The sequence below is a fragment of the Cavia porcellus genome, unplaced genomic scaffold, assembly GCF_034190915.1.
Source record: "Cavia porcellus strain 051 isolate PalLab524CR breed Dunkin Hartley unplaced genomic scaffold, mCavPor4.1 scaffold_3, whole genome shotgun sequence".
NCBI classification, from domain to species: Eukaryota; Metazoa; Chordata; class Mammalia; order Rodentia; family Caviidae; genus Cavia; species Cavia porcellus.
This window is the reverse complement of record NW_026947486.1, coordinates 52269665-52293658: the sequence shown is the minus strand read 5'-3', so window position 1 is coordinate 52293658 and position 23994 is coordinate 52269665. Positions and strand designations below refer to the sequence as shown.

At 34.6% G+C, this 23994-nt stretch overlaps 1 protein-coding gene across 2 annotated transcripts in view; it reads left to right on the top strand.

Annotated features, from left to right (window-relative positions):
- Positions 1 to 3746: 3746 nt before the first annotated feature.
- Pcdh11x (protocadherin 11 X-linked) overlaps positions 3747 to 23994 on the top strand; it is a 195221-nt gene continuing 174973 nt past the window's right edge. For both annotated transcript variants that reach the window (XM_003471041.5, XM_023565585.2), the window contains exon 1: positions 3747 to 4159. The gene's annotated coding sequence lies outside the window, so the exon portion shown is untranslated. The remainder of the gene's footprint in view (positions 4160 to 23994) is intronic.

Genomic DNA, 23994 nt, shown 5'->3' with positions numbered 1-23994 from the left:
AACTTGGGTGATCTAAATAGCCACAGATGGTTAATTTTTACCTTACTGAGCAATGCAAGTATAAAGGTAAATTTGTCTGAAAAGACCTAGCTAGAAAGTGGCAGAACTGGGACTGCAAATTTGATATAAAACCAATGTGTTTTTCTTAATTATCAAATATCACTGTCTCCTACTAATTGCAATCTTTGTTGATGGCTTAATATTAAACATCAAAAGGATGGATAATGCATTTTATACAATCTTATCTGTTTTCACAGTAGCAAAGATGATCTATTGACTATAGCATTTATGAACAAGTTATAGCTAAATTTGCTATGTAAAACAAAAAATTAATGAAATTTGTTACAACTGACATATGATACAAAAATAATTGTGTATATGCATAAATGGTACATTTTCTCTCTACAAAGAGACTATATAAGCAAAAAAAAACCCCACAGTCAATTGCAGATGTCTTGATAAGGGGTGTTTCAATGTAAGGGCAATTGAAATAACACATTATCTGATCTGTTTCATCAATTTTATATCAAAGGGTGTTTTGCCAGAGAGAAGAAATGTACATGAATAAGCAATGTCAATTCTCCTTATTGTATCTTCCTTTACTAGGACACCATGGTTGAGCAATTAGCCTTCAGATTAACATATTACTTTTAAGTTTTAATCAATTCTGATAGGCTCTAGTCACTGTAGTTTTTAGAAACCTCTTCTTTGATCCATTATATAGCCATATAATGGCTTTGTCACTTAAACTTAAGATTAGGAATATTTCCATGTTTATGGGCATGTGTATTACCATAATTACATTTTTATTATTATAACAGAACCATGGTTAAGGTTCTTAATAGGAACACTAAAAAAACAAGATATGTTAAATATCACAGTTCCTTCCTGTGATCTGTTTGTAAAAAAGCAGATTTCCACTGTACCCTCTTTAATTCTGAAGGCTTTAGTTAATTAAATTTTTGATAGAATATACATTGTGCAAAGATTTATCCATGCAATCTGAAGATCACATGTTGAGGGATAGCAAAATAGACTGGAAATAGAAAAATTTGTATTTTCCAATTCTATATTTTACAGCTATAAAACTTTTAATCTAGTTTTTATTTACTCGAGTTAAAAATAGATGGACCTAATAATATGTCCTCATAGCAATTTTTTTTGGTACTGGGAATCAAACTCATGACCTTGCACTTGCCAGGAAGGCACTTGTAACACTTAACTAAATCCCCAGCCCTCATAGTAATTTTTTTAGGATTAATAAACAATTTATATAATATAGATGGTGCATAAATGCATTTCATAAAGGTAAATCTTTCTCTCTAGGCAGAGCAGATTTCTCAACAACCTGTTAAGAGTTAGAAAGAGCTTTTGTCAGCTATCTTAACCTTTGGTTATTGCAGGGTTCGTTGATACTACCAATAGTCAGAACATGAGAGAAAACAAGATGGGAAATTTCTTTTAATTAATTTTATATCAGACTGTCAGACTTTTTCACAAACTAAATTTCTCAGATGATTTTTTGTACTTAAGTTCTATTGTAGTTCTAGTCTTTCAGTAATGTGTCTACTTTACAGATAGTTTTCTATTGGACAATACATTTAAAAGTAAACTTTGTGCTTTATACTATAGAAAAATTCAAATTATAAAATACCCATGCCTATGTAACTGAATTTAGGAGTTATTCATGCTAAATGAAAATCTATAGTCTGTATTTTTAGCTCCATAAATGTGTAATTATCTATCTTTCATGAGATTCAGTTTCTTAAATAGCAAAATGGACATAATAATATTAACTTTATAATCCTTCATAATCCTTATAACTTAAAATCTTTAGAACAGACACTGAATAGTTCTCTCCTCAGGTTGAGATGGAAATCTTCAGAAACCAATTAATTAGTGTCTAACATATGCATTATTGATAATTATTAGTGCTTTTAAAGTACTATTAAATGGCTTTGTTACATTTTCCTAGATCAGTGATTTTACTTTCATTGAGTTCCTACTAACTCTTATGATACAGTATCATTCAACAGTGCAAACTTCAAGAGACAGAGCTGTAAGCACTTGACAGCTTCTGATTTCATCTCACAAAAAGAGGACAATGGCTGTGCTAGACAGTATGAACAATGTACAAAAGGAATAAAATGTAATAGTAATTTATCTACCTAGAACTTTTTGAAGCAGCAATTCTTTATGTTTTCTTTCATATTGATGAACTTCTCCCAGTTTCTCCCAATAGCAGTTTTAATTGTAAAAATCCAAGTTAAAAATCAAAAATGAACAAACAAACAAAACAGGATGTGAATAATCAAATTTTCAATGTTTAAAAAATCAGAAATTGGAAAGGAAGAACAAAATCGAAGACACTGGAAAAAAGTCACTATAATTGCCCTAAATTTGAAAAAAAAAAAAAAAAAGAAAAGAAAAAAATTCCACGAAGAATTAAAGAAAACTCATAATGATTAATAAAATGTTTACTTCTTATTATTCTATCTCTCTGCAGTTGCCATCCCACATTCCATTCAAAAAACAAAAACTTAAAAATTAGTTACTCTACTAATCACAGTCTACCTTGTGGACCTTTCAGCACAGGAGAGACTCCTTTCCTTTTAAAGTCAAAGCACAGTACCAGAAACAAAGTTTCTCCAAGGGTTAAGACTAGACCGTGGAATTTTCGCCTTATGCCACACATAAGAGTAATTCACAGAATTCACCTGGTTCTTTGGCCTCTGGGTAAATCGCTTTTAATCCCTTGCCAGAAAAGGAGAATTGACCTCTGCTTCTTTATACTCAGAGCACATCTGAGCTAGAAAGTAGACTCACAGTCCCTAGTTGCTTTAGTGGTCTTAAGAGCCATAGCATCCCCTATGCCTGACCCGGAGAGTCTGGCTCAGCAGCTGGAGTGAGCTGCCAAAGGCTGGTCTTGCGCCTTCCGTCCGTATTCTTCCTTTTTCTGCTTCCTTTCCTATCTGGTAAACGCCCTGTCCATGCCCACGATGATGACGGCTCCCCAGCAGCGATGCAGCCAGAACCTTGTTAAAAGCAGGACGTGGAAATTCACCTCCTAAAGCTTACTTTTACTTGTGCTCTGGAGTAGCCAAATGCTGATCTCTGCCCCGCCCCCACCACACCCTAATTACACCCGGACTTTGAGTAGGACAAAGCAACCCAAGCATTATTCCTAGCTCACAGTAGAGTATGCTATATTGTAGAAACAAGATCTTGACTCAGACTGCCCCGGGCTGCCTCTACTTCCACTAATTTGTCTTAAGTATCCTTTGTACGAGAAAATGATTTTGCTTTTCGAGTGTTTGCTCTCTTGCTGGAGTCAGGGCAGGGAGGCAAGTCCTGAGAAAAACACAGAATAAGAATAACAAAACTTCTGTAAGATAATGTAAGTGAGGGAAACTTAAAGGACAGGCTAAGAGAGCAATGAGCGACAGACCGAAGGTAGTAATGTACGTCATCATTTTCTTTGTTCGGAGTAGCTGCAACATGAATTCATGAGAATTCCCAAGCAGCGGTTCCTGCGTGCGAGTGTGCAGACACCACGAATTCAGCCTATGACTCCAGGCAGTGAACAGTAACTTGCTGAGTTAACCACCATGGCCTCCCTCCTTTTGCAGGTTGATTCTTAGTTGCAAGGAAGAACCCGCCTCCCGAGCAGAGGGGTAGTGGTGCAAGTAGTGGGGGTCAAAAAAAAGGGGTACCCAGCAGGCAATGCGGCATCATTCCCTCCTAGCAGGCAGCAAGAGCACTGATTCACTTCTCATCTTCCCAGCTACTAGCTAGCCCCTCTGCCTGCACCTTTCTCGGGCTCAGATTTTGTCCTCCCCCTCTCGATTTAAAACGGTCCGCTCCGCCCAGTCCGCAAACTAGAGTGGGAGGAGCAGCGAGTCACAGCTGCATGCCAGGGCCAGTGCGGCAAGGCAGAATGCAAGCAGGAGTGGGCAGAATGGTAGTGCCAGCGGCGACACAGACGGCACAGGCAGTTCAGACAGCCTCAGCGGCCTGAACAGCCTCAAATACAGTTTCTACGACTTCAGCTGCTTCGCGTAGAGCCCGCAATAACAATCGCTGTCTCCGAGGAGCGGGTGGAAGCCTTTTCTTTCTTATGGTTACCTCTTCGTCTTGCTCAAAAGGTGTCGCAGACTACGTAAGTATCTGGTCTGGGAGCCAAAATAGACTGCAGCGCGGGAGGCATGACAGGTCTCGCCATTAGTGAGCGGAGATTGCTAGGTGCCAGCACGTGGAATCCGTACTATGACCACAGAGGGGTTTTCAAGAAGCTTGTGGTGTGTCTTCTTCCCTTTCTTCTTTCTCTTCCCTAGAGATAAAAGAAAGAGCAGAGGAGTAAGCACAGAAAGGCTACGTTTTTTGCACTGCCACCACAAAGTTTGGTTACTTTGCTAAAATTCACTTTTATCAAGAACGTGTCCGCGAATGAATCTCAGCTGTATTGGTTATGCAAAAATGTCTTTCACCTTAACACATAAGCAGTCAGCTTCAGCAAGGATGCAAGAAATTGTAAGATCTGCGCAGATGCAGGGAAAAGAACATGCCTTAGACTCCTGGGATGGCCTGGTGGACGATTCGAATTGAGGGGCAATAGAGCTAAGAATCCAACTACCTATCTTTTGCTGTCTCCACACTGGTAGCCTCTCTTTGCTGCTGGAATTTGGAACCTTGACAGGCTTTCTTTAATGCTTTAGAGGCTGGACCACTGGCTCAAAGCTAAGGAGAGCCCGATCAGTGGCTTACATGGTACTACTAGCAGGTTCTCCTGATATTGAATCCCCGCCTGCCTTTGCTATCCTTCCTGCCCTATTTACCAGGTTGTGCTAAAGCAGCTCATGCAGGATATGGAGACTGTAAGTGTGGACATTTTTTACCTTTTTTTTTTTTTTTTTTTTTTTTTAATTTTAAAGCAACTTCTCATAATCGAATAGCCCAAAAACCAGTATCATTTTCTCATTTTAAAAATTACTTTCTAAGAGTGTAGCCCAATATAAAAGGGTTTCTCATTCTTTAAAGAAAAGACACGCAGTTCCTTAGCTGAAAAACAAACAAACAAACAAACAAACAAAAACACCCACCTATCACCTAAATACTTGGCGCTATGACCCTAAAACAAATTCATCTCTCTAAAAAGGAATTATTTCCTAAAGCGAGTATAGTAATATGGCTCCTTTTAATGAAATGTCTGTCAATGTTTGCGTCATTGGAAGAGGTGATTTTTTTTTTTAAACACAAATCAGGGCATTTCATTACAGACTTTAGTAGAGCAGAGGGAATGTGGGCCTTGGGTTAGAGATAGGACTTACACATTTGTGTTTAGTCAGTTACAAATTTACTCTTCCCTGGGGGGGGGGTGGTCACTAATACCAAGTGGGAGTGCTGTTTTACCCTGCCAAGGAAAGAATTTTAGAGGTTAACTGAGTACATTTCCTTTGCTTCCAGAATGACTTATTATGGCTCTGCTGTTTTGTTCACCGTTGTGGCAGGGAGTGTGGTTCGCTGAGATGGGTGTGTGAACTCCGTGTGTGCGTGCATGATGCCGGTGGGTCCTAGCCTCTGAGAGCAGGGTGTCCTTCCAAAAGGTTGTCTCCTGTCTGAGACACTGAGGCACACAGTTACAAAGGAAAACTGGGAGAGACAAGGGCATAGGACAAAAGAGGTCATAAAAGTGAATCACCACAGCAATAAACGAAATACAAAAGTGAGCTTCCTTATGTAAAAACATGCAGAGAAAGGATTTAAACCTAGCTTAGGAGACATACTACATCTACACAAATTATGTTATGTGCGAGGGAAAAGTGACTGAAGATCCATGTAGAAGGAAAAGGGGGCAAAGAAATGGAGTTGGAGCGATGCTTTTGGAGAAGCAGCGTGTGTGACCCTAGATAGCGCTACAACTAGAAAACAGCCTGAGGAACTGGGATTCGGAACACTGAGCATCACATCAGATAAGGTGTCATAACTTCTCGACTGAAATAAAACGTCTTCCTCTGTGGAAAGTAAGGCAGGTGTGACTCAAATAAAAAAAAGGGAGGGGTGGGACCATCGCAATTTGGTAGAAACCAGATGGAATTCTACTTACAATCTTTTTTTCCCCCACTTGTAATCGCACTTCACAAATTCTTGAAATTGATGCTGGGAAGTGTCAGGACCGTTCCCCAGTGTGTGTGCGTGTAGGGGTGCATTTGAAAGCTATTCGAAATAATGGTATATGTGTATGTCCCCTTTCTTGTCTTTGTGTGGTTCATTGGAAGCGGCCTGGACTTTGTGAGGTTGTTTTTGGCGAAACAACCGAGAAATAAGCACAATCCGGTCTAAAGAAACCTTTTTTTTTTCTTTGCTATATTAAGAACTGCTGCGCGAAGCTCCAAGCTCTGGGTCTGGCCACTGCTGTCTGAGCTCTGAGCTTTACAAGCTGTGAGGATAGCATCCTTGGGGGATTCCGAGATTCTAGTTCTTTTGTTGCCCTCTCCCCGTTCTGCCAATGATGTCAGACTCCTAGAGGCTCAGAAGAAAGAGTCAGTTGTATAGGGGATCCCGGGCTGGGAGCTCACGCTGCTCAGCTCGCACTAGCTGTCTTTACATACAGCTGCCCTTGATTGCTTATCTCCTTTGAGGCGCTGACTCATTGTCCTTGCTTCCAGTTCCCCTGTTCCTCACTGGCGCATGGAGGCACTGGGAGCTGGTCAGTACTAGTTGTTGTGTCACCGTGATTTTTGAACGCTAGGATCAAACTCAGATTTAGGGTTTTCCCCTACCCTTTTCCTCCTTATCCTGAGCTCTTCCCTTTCGCGTATTTCAAGCTCCTACCTTCACTGTCCATAATACGTTTACTTATTTAGTAATATTTTAGAGGGCAAGGTTTTTTTTCTTTCCCACCCAATAATAATTACAAGTGCTAAATTCCCGCTGTCCCCTGCCCCTGTCCCGTGATAAGAGGAATGTAAAGCCCTCAGTTTCGGTAAAAATTTTTGGTAATCTTGTCGTCCATATAACGAACTCCCTAGAAGGTGCTGAGGGTTTGTTCTGAAAGAAATGATGTGGTGGTGGTAGTGGTAACTGTAATCAAAAGCTTAGGCACTGGACTGGGAATTCCCTGAACTGTAAGAAGGGAGAGGAAATTGAGAGACAAAGCGACAAATGTTCCAGCTGCTGCTCTCCTTGGAAAGAAGAGAATGTTCTTTTTTAGAAGCCTGCGCAGTCACTTCTAGAGATCTGCGCGTCAAATTTGGGAAGATTGTGAAGTATGTTTTTGTGAGAGGGAAGCCCCCCCCCTCCCCCGCCCCGGGTCATTCCTTCAGTGTTTGCTCCAGTCGTTATAAGGAGAAATTCTCCAATATCCCTAATTTAAGACTGATTTATTTTCCTCGATTGTACGCAGCTCATTATTTAGCTCTGAGTGAAACCCTGCAAGGTACAGTTGGAGAAGGCTGCACCAAGCAAGAGGGAAGGGATGAAGGCAGGACATGTGCAGGCAACTGGGATCTCAAGCCAACTTATGTTCCTAAGGAAATTATAATCTAGAGGGATTGCAGCAGCCTAATAACTAATGTATTTTGGTTTGGAGGCAGGTGGGAAATAAAGAAAAGCAATAGAAGTTAAGACTAATTCTGTTCCATAAATGTAAGGTCGCCTCCCATCACACACATTTCTTTTCCTTGTTCCTTACAATAGAAAGTTTCCCTTATATAATGTATCTCTGGCATCAAACTTAAAAAGTCGCTATACTTATAAATACAAAAATATGAAGGAAAGTTAGACTAAGAACAAGAAGTACTCATTTTCTCAAACTCAGTCATTTACTAAAGTTTGAAAAGAGCCTCTCCTTCCCCTTAACACCTTAAGATTATTCTGATGTACACCCCAAAATGTTGGGGTTTTGTTGATGGATGCTATGGCAGAAGGGGTAGCAAGTTTGACATTATTGTTTCTCTTGGTATTCAAAACTTTATGTTTGTAAGAAGCATTCCTGATAGAGTGTTTGCAGACTACTAGTAATAGGAAGAAATCTAGTGAAAGATTCAGAAAGCAATTATTATCATTTTTAACTTTTCTCAACACTATTTGTTCACAACAGCTTTCATCCAGGACTTATAAGATTTTTTCAGGAACCAGAAGAGGAACATCAGCAGACTTTATAAACCACTGGCTTTGAGCTGCGTTGAAAAAATATGTATGGCTGCCAGATTTTATACCATTGGGAAAAGAAATCATTCAGGGCATGAATATTTGAGAGCTAATTCCAAAAATCTGACTTCACATATTTCAAAGGAGTTGTCATACATTTATTTATTCCCTCCAGAATCAACAAATACTAATTAATCATATATTGTGTCAAATTATGTGTTGGGTTGCAAGAAGACTTCACAAAATGGATTATGAACAAAAAAGACTTTGGCCTCTTTGAGTCAGGAGAATCTTAGAAAACTAAGATACAACTGATAAATACAAGGGAGAGATAAATGAAGTTTGCTAAGAGGTTTATTTAAAAAAAGATGTCTGACTTTAGAAAATAACCATTCCTGATCAGTGACTAGCCAGGAATTTTATGGTGGATGCAAGTTAAATAAAAGAGTGGGAGCTTGATGATTTGCAATTGAGTTCAGGGGTATGTGTACTTCATAGATTCAGAGCACTTTTGAAGATTTTTCAAGGACATATATTAACAACAAAGCAGTGAGAATATTTCACAGTAGGTGACATAATTGAAATACTGTTGTTTGTCTTTGAATGAACGCACTGATACACCAGTACAGAAAGTGGTTGTCCATATGAAAAGGTATTGTAACAGCTGAAGAAAATATTAAATGAAGGTGGTAGAAATTCATTGCTAAAAAAGAAAGCAATGATACTCTATGGAATAAAATTTGCTTTTCTTATTTATTATCATTGTATTTAAATCATCTTACACATTGAGCTTTCATATTTCCCATCTTCCACCAAAAAATGTAGACACTTTTTTCTCTTGGATTCTGGTACTCCTTCAGCCACTTACAAGCATAATAATCCCCACCCACTCCACTTATTATGTGCATTCTTCCATAATGTATCGGGGATCTGGCCAAGATCCCGTCTCCCAAATAAGTGTATGGCAATGGCTTAAAATAAATAAGACAAGTGGTATGATTTTAGGGCTCCAGGGGTATCAAAACTATCTTGCAGATTTCGAGAATGGGAGCTAAGACAAGGAATGCCTCTGGGCAGTGCATATTTATTTAGTTTGCAACAAGGAAGGGGTTAGATTGGAAAATGCAGAAAACTGAACAGGATCTTGGGAGTGTTTCAAGGATTTTCCCAAGAAACAGATTATGTTAATTTAGGAGAATTACCTTATTTTGCTTTCTTAGAAAAAATCTCCAGAATGAAATGCCTGCAACTGCAGGCTCTGTTTTGTTAATTGGGGTTGGAGTCAGGTGTCCTCAGCTGCGGCCTCATCTTGGCCTTTGTGGTGTCTCTTTGTTCTCAGGTCAGCCATTCCCCAGCCGTGCTGCAGCCCTGCACTTGTGTTCAATTTCCAAGTTTAACAGCTTGCACCAATCGTGTTTTCATCCTACTTGATCTCTCCTACCCTTACCTACTTCAGCTTTTTTACTACCATCACTTTAGAGTTCCATAATCTTCAGTTTTTATTCTGCTAAACACTTGAAATCACTTTTTCTTTAAGTTATTTTTTTTATCTTTTTGTCTTGTCTTCCCTTACTCATTCTAATCTTCATTAATTACCCTATTCATTTATTCACTTTTATCTTGTTTATGGTCTCACCTGTACTAACCACTTTATACTCTCCTCTAGTGATCTCAAAGATGCTTTAGACTAATAAAAAATGTATCTTTACTTCAAAATTGCTCACAGATTTTTTGAAGTTTCTTGAACAACAAATGTTCTTAAATCTGTGTCCTTTAATTTTTTTAATTTAAAACAAGTTTTTTTTTTTTTTTTTTTTAGTTTCATTACTGTAATTTGTTATGCTTTCATTATGATTCAAAATCACCATTTTTCTTTGGTTGCAACCAGGAATTTAAATGTGTGTTGAGGAGTAATCTCAAACTTCTTGATTTTGATTTTCAAACTCCTGACACTGTTTCTCTGCATCCCACGCTATATGCTGTATTCTCACTATGAGTCATTTTGAGAGCTCCCAACCCAAACCTGCCACACACAGAGTTTGAAGGCCTTTATCAATATGTGGTAGAACCAACACACATGGCAGTTTGTATGTCTTCAGTGACAAAGGAATGACTTTTATAAAAACTGCTTGCATAGGAAGTTATTTTTCTGTTTGTGTGTAGAAAAGAGGCAATTTTCAATCTTTTTTCTATGGAGGTCATTGGAATTTGGGTAAAAAGAGAGAGTATGCTATAAAGATAGATGCTGATTATTCATCAAAAATGATAATTTTATTCTTAGGAAAAGTAAAATATGTATTTAATTTCATTTCTTTATAATGTCCAAATTACTGCCATTGTCTGAGCAGAGATATATTATGTGAATATTTTTGATTATTCAGTATTAAAATGAAATCTAGATAAGAGATGTTAGTAATTTAGACTACCTTGTAATCCTCAAATTAATCTAATCATGTTTGAAAATGGTATTATTTTTCAATAATAGTTCTTCCCAAAGGCACTGCCCCTGAAATGTGGTCTTTTCTTAAAAGAAAACATCAATTTGCCAATATGCCACCATGTCTTCAGATTTTGGTCCAGTGCAACATTAGTTGTAAAGCACAAATTTACCAAAAAATTAAGCTATTTTTAATGTGAGAAGTGTTTTTTGAGTTTCATTTCTTTTTTGTTTGTTTGTTTGTTTGTTTGTTTTTGTTTTTTTCATTTTTACCAGTACCAGGGATCAAACTTACGACTGCCTGCTTGCAAGGCAGGCACTTATGCCGCTGAGCTAAATCCCCAGCCCCTTGAGTTTCATTTCTATCTATGGACACACTACATTCACATTATCCAACAGTTTAAAAAATGGGAAAAATGAATCCTTTTTAATTACTGTTTTAAATTAGAAGAGTGACTTGTAAAAATTATAAAATTTCTGTATGTTTTTTAGTCTAAAATCACCAGTTATTCAATACTTTAAACTGCCCTTTTAATTCTCTCATATGGTGATTACCATTCTAAAACTGAAAAAATGATAAAGTCAATCCAATCTAATACATTTGAAGGATGAAATTTGCATAAACAAAATCTGCAAAAAAGGAAGGAATCCTAGAAAAGGACATTTCTGTTCAATAAATGGTTTTGCTATTGTATCATATAATTAACAGCAATGATGAAGTTAATTTGTTGATATATTTTAATTATTTAAAAGTAAAATTATTTTAAGGTATTTAAATCATTAGAATAAAAGCTGAGATTTTAAATGATTTTATAATTTAGTCACTATCATCATGTAAAATTAACTTCAAAAATTGTTTTATGCCACACTTTCCTTTTGATTAATTTTATAGTCAGTATTTCAATATATATATATATATATGTATATATATATATATATGGTATTCTACATTTTCATATCATTTGGGAAGTAATTATACCTTTTAGTCTTACAAAATATTTGAGCAATAAAGGAAGGCATGGTACTCTTTATATAAGAGGAGACCCTGTAGTTCAGGCAGGTGTACTTAGCTAAGACTGACCAGTTAATAAGAGTAGAACCTTAAACAGGATAAACACGTGTTCAGTCTCCAAACCCAAGTTTTTTTCAAAAAGTGTTTTTCATTCCTTGCAATATACTTTATGAGGCTTCTGAATTAAAAAGAAAAAAAAAAAAGAGAGAGAGAGAAAATAGGCACTTTGAAACTCAAAACTAAAAAAACTCTCAGAAATGAATATAATTAAGTATATTAAAATAACTATGCCAATTGATTGTGTACTTGGATTATATCTTCCTAGTTAGTATTTTTATGCACAGATCATATAAAATTTTGATGAGATAACAGGACTAAACCTTGTGCCATTGTACATGCCTGTAATCTTATGTAACCTGACGGCTGAGGCAGGTAGATTACATGTAGGACTAGGCCTTAAAGGGGAAAAAAAAATTATACTACAAAAACTTTTCTTTTTAAAACTTTGTTCTTTTGAAACTGCCTAGCTCTGTAACTGTTTCATGGCTTTGTAATTACTTTTTTGATCTTTGTAACCATAAGAGCATTACAAAATATGCAGTATGCCTGATTATACTAAGCATTATGATCCTTAATCTAGCTTTGTAACCAATGATCTCAGTCTGCTAGCTAATCAGAGATGTCAAGCTGTTCTATTTCACTTTTGTACCCCCTGCCTGTGCAACATATAAAAATGCTAGACCACCAGAGGTCAGGGTCTGATATTTTGGGAATGATCTTAATTGGTGCTCAATGATGTAAAGTTAAATTGCCTCAAAATCCTGGGTGTTGTTTTGGTGCTTCTGTTTGCTGTAGCAGGCCCTCAAGGAAATCAGTGCAAAAGATGAGAGCAAATTACAACTGCAGCTGGAGGCAAATCTATGGGAGACCAGGCCTCAAGATCAAGATCTAATGACCTGCTCTGCATGCCTCCCCAGGGCATAACAGTATACTATAATCCCTGGTTCAGTAAAGTCTAGATAGACGTCAGTTACCCCAGTGGGTGGCCAGGACCTCCTGATTCATCTTTTGCTAAAATGAGCTTGGTTCTTTCCATGTACACTTGCTATATGACTTGCTTCCCTGATAGATCATTATTACTTGAGAGGCTATGCCTCTAATCTTATTGGCAGAACATAATTTTGACCCATATTATGCTCAGCTTGTGACTTTGTACCTACTTGATTATTTTGCTCTATAAACTTCCTCTGTGTAGGGCATTCACAGCAACTCACTTTTGAGTTCTCACCTGTCTCTATCTCAGTAAAGTTTTCATGCATATAACTTCTGTTGTTTCTTAAAATTAGTACTTTGAATTTTGGTGAACACAAACTCAGCGTATCTGACATCTAGCAGGTAGAGTTATATTATTTCCCCTATGTCAATGATATATTCTGACTTGGAATGAATTAACAATATGCTTGTCATCAGAAAGGATCAGAGGATATTCCAAAAGCTGAGATAAGGAACCTAACACAACTTACCCATGAAATAGGTGTACAGTTTTGCTGACTACCACATCAGAAAAGAAAATTTTCAAGACTAGCCAGTTAGAGGTTTGAGAAGATTTTTATTGATTATAAATTAAAACCCACAGTATTTAACACTAGTTTCTACAGATGCATCCCTTAATTTTCTTCTATAAATTTTTACATTAGCATAATTGTAGTCAGCCATGCACCTCAGTAGCTGTTTCTGGAGGATAAAGAAAGCTATCTTTGTGTTTATCCACTTAGTATAATGAAAGGTATGATATATGCATATGTGCAAATGTGTCAAACCAGGATTTATGCCCAATTGATGTGTCTAATAGGTTTTGTGAATATTTCCCTCAGCATCATGAGGGTATAATTCTTTTATATCACTTTAGGATTTGTTTTTAAAATGTTTAGTTTTGGTTTTTCTGGTGGAATTAGCCCAGTTCATAAAATGGCACATGAAAAACCAGATTTGCAAGTTTTGAATGAGATCAAAAGTAAATCATCATATTACTCATGCACGCATAATGATGACGATCTTTTACATTACAATACGTTTTCAAAATAGAAGAATCATGTGAGTGGATGATAATCAAGATGATGATGATGATGATGATGATGATGATTTTGATAATGATCTTGTGAGCCAAAGTTCTTGTAGCAGTAAAATGTAGCAATAATCAACTGATACAGACACAGGAAATGCAGACCTCCTTGATTCTGATAACAAAGAAAAAAGTAATGTGAATATATAATTATTAGACTGGCAATAATATTGCAACATATTCATGTAACCAAATGGAATAATCCAGTGTTTGAACTGGGTCTGAAAATATAGTGAGGGTATTGGCAGATGTAAAAAGAACTGGATAGAATGCCAGGACTTACATTTGATGTTAGACACTGTAACAGATAAAATGTTACAAGATCCTGAGAAATACACGAAAGCTGAAATACAAGTAAAACATGCTGTATATTTCCATAGTCATAATTAAAATGTATTTGTTATGACACCTCACTAGTTCAACCAAAAGCATTCCAAGATCAGCACTTAGCATAGGTTTCTCATGGTAACAGCAGGAATATAAAAGACTTACCGGAAAGTGACAGGTCAAAATATGGCATATAAAGACTTCATACATGCAAACACTTATTATTATTCCAAATTAGACATTTATTGTGGAACCCAGCAATCAGATTCTTATTTGTGTAGTAATAAGCCAAATAATGTTATGAACAGAATTGCTGCTTCCATCTCACAAACTAATCAGAATATGATATTTAACAATTGGTTTATTGGTTTCAAATTGATGCTCAGTTTGATAAGATGCAATTTTCATCTGTGAAAATTAAATTGGGTGTGGCAGTTGAAGCAAAGCTCATTTTTATATGTTCTGTTGATATTTTCATTGTTGTTCACATAGGTTTCTATTTATGTGACTCAGCTATTTGTAAGCAAGTAAACAGCTGATGTGAAAATATTCATGTCTGTTCTTTGTTCTAAGTACTCCACTATGTCTTACAAAAATGTCAGGAAAACAAACACGTGCTATCAGTGTAAGTGAAGCCCAGGTATGAAATGGACTGTTATGTGTGAAGACTGCCTTAGATGTCATAATTAAATAATATTTTGCTTGCAGAGTTCTATTGCTATTTTCATTGTAGTTTGGAAAGGAATTTATTTCTGTTGTTTTTTTTTTTAATTTTTATACATCAAAAATCAATTAGTATTGAAAACTTCGATGCTTTTTATGAACACTTATTATTAAATGTTCTATACTTTATTTTTGTGATAGTTTCCCTGATAAGCACGCATTGTTTAATATGATAAAACTAATGAAATAAAAATTTATGTTTTATCAGTAGAAATAGTCTAAAGAATAAATGAAGCCTTGACTCATTCATGTTATTACCCAACATGATAAAAAAAGTGTTAGGTTCCATTAAGAGTTCTGGAAATAGAATGCAGGCCCTTAAGAAAGAGAAAGAAAAAAGGACTTTATTTCCATAAAATGGTGGTCCATTCCCTAAGAAGGATACTGGCCCACATTACAGAAACTTTACAGAAAAAAATAACTTCCATGATATCAGAAGTTCCAAGTTTGTTGTCTCACAACATTGAGGAATGAAGTCATGAATCAAAGGAGGAAGTCAGGAGAGTTATTGGAAACAACAAGAATGAGTAATAGATTTCTAGGAGGGGTCTCAAGTGGGTGGTTAACAAGGTTCTTTTTTAAGGGTAGTTTATAGAATAAAATTACAATGTGAGTACAACATGAATTGAACTATAATCAACCTATAGAATTCCAAGTATAATTACCTAGCTAATATTGTTCCAATAAGGAATCAACTCACACAACTAGTCTATATGCAAATTACAAAGGTGTTCTTGAAAAGGATGAATCTAGATGTTCTGGTCAACTCCTATGCATCTGAAACTTATCTTTGCTCACTGGACCAGATAGTACTAATTACAGTATAATCTTTAATCTTGTTGTTTATCTCTAAATGGATTTGTATGCCTGGTTATTGCAGATCTGTTTTGAAGAGTAGCTTTCTTCTGATTTGCCTCCAGCTTTTGGTTAAATTCATCTTCTGTGCTGACTTCATCAAGGTCCTACTTCCTCTGCACATAGATAGATTTTAAATTTCTGTTTAATTTCGATGTCTATAATAACGTGACTCCATTTTTTCCCATTTTCTTATTGCTTTTTTTTGGCATAGGTAATTAAAACATTCTTTGCATTCTGTAAATCTGTTACATATGTTAGAATCATATTCCTGTTCTTCTCATTTTTAATTATTACATTTTGTTGACTTCAAGTTTTCCTGAGCAATTATGGGTGGTATGGATCAAGAAGGGAAAGAACCTAAATTTAACTAAGGGAATGCTGATGTGGAGTGCCTTGGGTAAGTTTCAGTAGGTCCTGCAAGTTGCAGTCTTCTTAAAAGTACAATTTTATTTATGATCCCTTTGTCTCCTTTCTGCCTAACTTTTGTTTCTTTTATTCTGTCATTCTGAATTAATAAATACATGCCAATGTTTTTTTATTAAAATATATTTAATTTTATCGCTGTGGAGTTTTCTAGTTCTCAGTATTATTTCCTCTAAGTGGAGAAAGTAAAAATTATTTCAATGAAATACATGCGTCATGGTATGCATTATTATGAAACCTCCAGTTTATTTCAAGTAATACAGTAAAACATAAATGATACTTAAATGTAGACTAAAGTAAGTTACATCTAGTTAAATTACATCATTTTCCTTAATGTTCTAATAATTTTGAAGGCATTTGCCTGAGTCCATGAATGTTACTTAAGAGCAGCTGGCAGTTGGTCTTCCTAGTTATTTTCCTTTTCAGTGTAACATACTGTGATCCCTTTTACAGTCAAAGGGCTATTCGAGTTTAAAAAACTAAGCGAATAAAGACTACATAAACAGAAATATTATAAAATACTTGAAATTTATTTTAGTTACATATTTAAATAGTATATATCAAACAAAACTAATAAAAGGCAAAATGTTAATTGTTTTTTTTTTAAAGCTAAAGACTTAAAATAGTTCTTAACTTTCTGGAAAAAATCTAGATTGTATAGAATGGTATTTATATATTTTATAATATTTACCATATTGAATAATAGATACATCTCCTAAATGGCATTTGACGCCAAAATTGAAAAGTCACCAAAAATTATGTATTACAATCCACATATGTATCTGTCTTTAATCCAATAAATTTGTTTCGGGGAATTATTTCAATGAGATTTGCAACTTTCTCAATTTTTAGTAATATAGCTTTGTTACTTAAGATATTAGAATACATTCATGTAAAGATTTAAGATAATGGAGACATTATTAATCATTCAATATATAAAACATAAGTTTTGCTTGTTTGCAAAAAAATAAATATACATCTTGTTCAATCTAAAGGTGTTTGCTTTCCTGCTAAAAATGTCTAATACATTGGTCTTTTAATAGATTAGCTAAACAATTGTAAACTTTTGCTCAGACAACACATTTTTAAAGATCACATTGTTCTTAAATTACAAATTAATAACTTTTGAGTAATGTAATATCCAGCAACCTCAATCATATTTTACTTTTTTGATTTGTTTGAAAATTAAATTTACATAGCTTCTTTTATTTTTCTAAAAAAAATAAATGATACTTTTTAATCAACACTTTCAAAATGAAGTTTTATTGAGGTTTAATTTACAAGCAATAAATTGTACTTGTTTTAAGTATAAAGTCATGTGTGACAAAATCATATATGTACAAAAATCAGTAAGGTCAATTTATAAAATACTTCTGTGACTTCTGAAAGATACCTTAATATCATTTTCACAGTAAATCAGCACCCACCACTTGCTTCAGGGAACCCATATGTCATTCCCAAAGGGTTATCTCTTCTAAAATTTAATTATGTAAGAACCTACAATAAATGCCCTGGCTTTCTTTCACTCAGTTGAAAGTTTGTGTGGCTCACCAGTTGCTGTTGCATTCTTTTAATAGTTTATTCATTCATATTCCTGAGTACCCTTGCAGGGGATGAGTTCACAATTTATTCTTCTATTCACCTGTATGTCATTGTATCATTTATATTTATTTTTTATCTTATTTTAAAGAGTAAAGCAAAGCAAAACAAAAAAATACAAGAAAAACAAGGAACAAAAGAGAAAAATAAAAAATAACAAAATCCCCAAAACAATAACAATATAGGATTTCAAGACAAGGTTGTAGGAACTTAACAAAGGTTGTTATTTTGTGTAGTTATCTTCAAAAAGGTAACTCAGATTATCAGATATAGACATGTGAAATTGATATACTCCTATGAATGTTAATTTGTTGTTGTTGTTGTTGTTACCAGGATTGAATTTACAACCTTGTAGGCACCAGGCAGGTGCTTGTGCTGCTGAGCTACATTCCCAGCCCTGTACCAAGAACAAATAGAATTAATAGTACAATCACCTTAGCTATTTTAAACATATATATATATATATATATATATATATATACACATACACATGAATTCATGTCGTTTTCAATTTCTTTACATTTTATTTTAAAGAGGGAAAAGCAAATAACACAAAAATTATTTTAAAAATGAGCAACATTTTCAGAAAGAGACAAACAATAGTAATAAATACCCCAAAACAATAATGATATAGGCTTTCAAGACAACGTGTTAGGAACTTAACAAATGTTGCTATTTTGCTTAGTTAACTTCAAAAGAGTTATTCAGATTACAAGACGTAGACATACAAAATTGATCTAAACTTATGAGTGTTAACTGTCTTGTTCCAAGAACTAATAAAATTAGTAGTACCATCATCTTAGCTTTCTTATGTGTATATATGTGAAATTACATCATTTTTCTTTTCCCTTCCTCCTCTTCTTTTCCCTATCCAAGTTATTTTTCCCCTTTGAACAGTTTCTTACCCTGTCTCAGTATTTATTGGAAATTTTTTACCTTATTAATCTTTCAGTTTCTTACTCTAAGGAGACAGTAAAATATGCAGACATGTGAGTTTTATTTATTTCACTTATGAGTATGGTCTCAAGTCACATCCATTTACTTACAAAAGCCTCAATGTGATCCTTCTTTATAGCTCAGTACTACTCCATTGTATAAAAATATCACAACTTTTCTATCCTTTCCTCTATCTATGGGCATTTTGTTTCCAACATTTGGCTCTTACAAATTATGCTGCTATAAAAACAGTACATGTATATTACCGTGGTGTAAAGTTTTCAGTTCTTCTAGGATTAAGCCCAGAAGCAGGATAGCTGGGTCAAATGGGACCTCTAATTCAAGCTATTTTATGAACCTCCAGACTGATTTCCACAGTGGTTTTATCACTCGGCACTCTCAACAGCAGTGAAGAAGGATTCTTTTTTCCCCCACAGTCTCTCTAGCATTTGTTTTTGATGATTTTCTTGATCCTGGCCACTTTTTTGTAGTGAGATGCAATCTCAGCATTGTTTTAATATGCAGTTCTCTAATGACCAATGATGTTTAATATTGTTTCATGTATTTGTTTACTGTTTGTATTTCATCATATGAGAAGTTTGTATTAATATCTTATGCCCATTTTTGGATTGGGTCTTTGAATTTAAGAGGCCTGATTTTTAAAATTCTTTATATGTTTTAGATAAATGTCATTTGTCTGAGGGACAATTGACTGACATATTTTCCCTAATTCATGGGTTTTCTTTTTACTTTAGTGGAAATTTCTTTAGATATGCAGCAACATTTTAATAAGACATTATCTCAGTTGCTGACTCTGGGAAGGATTCCCTGTGCAATTTGATTTTTGTTTTTGAATTCTCTGCCTACACCTATTTATTTAAGGATCATACCTTCTTTGTATTCTAGCAGATATTGTGTTTCATATTAACATTTAGATCTTTGATCCATTTTGACTTTGTTTAGTGCATGGGGATAGACATAGGTCTAGTTTTAGCTTTCAGTCTATGGAAAGCCAGTTTTTTCAGCACCATTTGTTCAAGAGGCTATCTTTGTTCCCCTGTATATATTCAATTTCCACAGTTTATCAAGATTTTAGAGTTTCTTTTGTCATTAATTTTCAGTTCCATGGCACTGTGATCATATAATATGACTGGATGAATGTTGATTGTTTTGTATTTACTTAAGCAAGTTCTATATTATAGTATATGCTACATTTTTGAGAATATCCCGTGTGAAGTTAAGAAGAATCTGTACTCTAATGTTGTTGGTTGCAATATTCTATATATGTCTACTAAGTCCATTTCATCACAAGTTTGATTTATTTCTGGTATTTCCTTGCTGGTATTTTGTTTTGTTGATCTCTCTTTTTGAGACAATGGGACATTAAATTTCCTCATTATAACTGTATTATTGCTTATTTGATTTTTATGTCTACTAAGATTTGTCTTATATAGCTCCAATATTTTTACATATATTTTTATGATTGTTAGCTCTTCTTGAAGTTTTCCTCTAACAAAGATGTAGTGACTTTATCTTTTTTGATAATTCTTGGTTTAAGGTTCACATTGTTTGCAAGAATACCTACCCTTTCTTTTGGGGGGTTCCTGTTGCATGATATATTTTTCCATGCTTTGAATTTCAATATATGAATTTCTCTTTGGGTTAAATGGTTTTTTTGTATACAGCATGTGGTTGTGGCTGCTTCTTTATCCACCATGCCACTCTGTTTCCTTTAATTGGTGAATTGAGTCCACTTACATTAATGATTAATAGTGATATATGTTGGCTTATGTTTGTCACGTTATGATTCTGCTGTTGATTTTTAACTTTGTACTCTTTGTTTGCCCTGCTTAATGCTTTTTTTTTTTTTGTTCTGTTGTTGTTCTTGAAGTCATTTTATTTATGTCTATGTAGAATAATTTTCAGTATTCTTTGTAGGGTTGGTTTGAAGTTCTTTAGCTATATCTTATTTCTCCATTAATTTTGAAGGATAAATTTGTAGGGTACATCAGAATTGGTTGAAAATCATTTTCATTTAGGATTCAAAATACTTTATGTTCTTCTTGTCTTTATTGTGTTGAGAAGTCTGATGTGATTCTGTTAGGCTTTTCTTTATAGGTGATTTGTTTATTTTCTCTAAAAGCTTTTTTTTTTTTTTTTTGTACCAGGAATCAAATACATGACCTCATGCTTGCCAGGCTCATGCATATACTGCTAAGCAAATCCCTGGCTCTAAAACTTCTAATATTCTTTTCTTATGTTCAACTTCAGGGGTGTTAATTATTATTATAAGTGTGAGTATATATTTATTATGGTTACTGCAAATGGGAATCCTATGAGCTTCACTTATCTGTATAACAGTGTGTTGTTTGTTTGTTTGTTTTTTGGTACCATGGACTCACAACCACGTGCTTGCCAGGCAGGCACTTATGCCTCTGAGCTAAATCCCCGGCCCTATATACCTGCTTTTTCTCACCATGTTTGGGACATTTTCAGCTATTGCTTCTGCAAATATTTGTTTTATATAATTTGTTTTGTCAATGTTTTAATTTAAACCTATTAATCTTATATTATTTTCCTTTGCATCATTTTTCAAATGTTGATTTGTCATTTGCTGATTGTTTGTTGTTTTTATAAGTTCTTTCCTTTCCAGTTCACTACTATATTTAATATAGTACTGGAAATATTAGCTGGAGCAATTAGATAAGAGAGAGAAATAAAAGGGGTAAAGATAGGAAAACAAGAAGTTAAACTATCATTCTTTGCAGATGGCATGATGCTCTACATACAAGATCCCCTAAACTCCATTGAAAGACTCTTAGATATAATAAATAAATTCAGTAATGTAGCTGGATACAAAATAAATACTCAGAAATCAATAGCATTCCTATACACTAACAAAAAATCACAGAGAGAGAAATAAGAGAAGGTACACTCTTCAAACAAGTGACCAAAAAAAAAAAAAAAGAAAGAAAGAAAGAAATATTAAGGAATTACTCCCACAGAAGAAGAAAATATAATACAAAAAAAAAAAAAAAAAAAAAAACAAATTGAAGATGATCACAGAAAATGGAAAGACATCCCTTGCTCATGGATAGGAAGAACAAACATTGTGAAAATGGCCATTTTCCCAAAACTCTTATATAGATTCATTGTAATCGCAATAAAAATGCAATCAACATACATCATAGATTTAGAGAAATCACTTCTAAAATTCATCTGGAGTGAGAAGAGACCTAGAATAGCAAATACAGTTCTAGGCAACAAAGGCAAGGCACGAGGCATCACTATCCCTGACTTGAAGTTATACTACAAAGCAACCATAGTAAAATCAACATGGTACTGGAATCAAAACAGAGCCGAACATCAATGGAAGAGATTAGAAGATACAACTACAACTACAAACACACTCAACCACCTTATCTTTGATAAAAGAGCCAAGCAGGTTCACTGGAAGAATGACAGTCTCTTTAATAAATGGTGTTGGAAAAAATGGCTCTCCATTTGCCAAAAACTAAAACTATAACCATGCCTATCACCATGTACTAAATTAAAATCTAAATGGATCAAAGATCTGAATATTAAAACAGAAACACTAAATCTATTGGAAGACAAATTGGGTAGAAACCTTGAAGACATAGGAGTAGGTAGAGAATTCATGAAAGGACTCAAACAGCATGGGAAATACTTCCCAGAATTAATAACTGGGATCACCTCTTATTAAAATGTTTCTGCATGTCAAAAGAAATCTCTAGCATAGTGAAAAGAAAACCCACAAACTGGCAAAAGATCTTAGTGAACTCCCCCTCAGACAAGCGACTTTTTTCTAAAACCTATAAAGAATTAAAAAAAAAAAAAAAAAAAAAACTCAGACCCCTAAAATTCAAACATCCAATCAAAAAATGGGCATGTGAGATGAATACACATTTCTCAGATGAAGAAATACAAATGACAAATAAATACATGAAAAAGTGTTCATCATCATTAGTCATTAGAGAAATGCAAATTAAAACCACACTGAGATTCCATCTCACCCCTGAAAGAATCGACAAGATCAAGAAAACCATCAACAACAAATGCTGAAGAGGCTGTGAGGAAAAAGGAACTCTCCTGCACTGTTGGTGGGAGTGTAGACTGGTACAACCTTTGTGGAGGGCAGTCTGGAGATTTCTCAAGAAGCTGGAATTGGGAGTCTCATTTGTTCCAGCTATTTCACTTCTAGGCATATTCCCAGAAGAACTGAAAGCATCATATCACAGTGATATATGTGCACCTATCTTTATAGCAGCACAATTTGCAATCACCAGATCTTGGAAACAACCTATGTGTCCATCAACTGAGGAATGGATAAAAAAAGTTGTGGTATTTTTATACAATGGAGTACTACTCAGCTATAAAGAAGGATCACATTGAGATATTTATAAATAAATGGGTGCAGTTTGAGACCATACTCATAAGTGAAATAAATCAAACTCATATGTGTGGATACAGAATAGTTTCCCTAGTATAAGAAATGATTCAAATATATAAAAGTATGTGGTACTCATGATTCCCCATTATGTGGCCTTGAAGCCTTATAAAGTTTTCACTCATTAATTGAAATGGCTTTATTCTGGGCTGTTTGATATTATTGTCCATGATGATGTGAATAGCTATTTTAAAGAAAACAAGACATCATAATAGCTAGTGTAGATTTAATATCATCTTGCTTTGAAGCCCCACCAAACTATTGCTCTTCTGTCTCCATTAGTTTTATCATGTTTTATATTACTGGATTTTATTATATATGATAGTATAAACAAAAATTAGTATAGGCAAAGAGATAATATAGAAACCATTGCTCATTTTCTGTTAGCTGGTTCTAAATACACTGTAATACTTTCATCCACTTGAATAGTTTCACACTGTCTTGATATGTTTGATGCTATAGTATACGAAGTTACATTCAAATATTTCAGGGAAAAAGACACTATGGTAACTACTTTAAGTTGGCTTATTTGGTGGTGAAGCTCTAGGTTGCTGAAATTGTCATGCTTTGAACTGTATTGTTATGTTGTTACGTCCTCTTTTTTCTCAATCTCCCCTTATACATTAAAAAAAGTATTTATTTTAATTAAGGGGAAAAATAGCAGGATATATTATAGTAACTTTTTTGATTTCCTATTAACTTGATTTAAAGTCCTGTATTACTCCCACTCTCTTGTTTCAACTGATTAGACTCTTCCGTTCTGTTTGATAGTATCAAGTTTGAGGGTATAGGCAACTACTTTGAAGGCAATAAGATTCACTATGATGCCCATTCTGGTTTGACTATTATCTTCTTTTGAAGTCCTGTAATGTTTACAAGGTTTAGGTTTTATTGATCTTGTTCTGTACTGTTTTGTTCAACTTTATTATACTTAATGATAT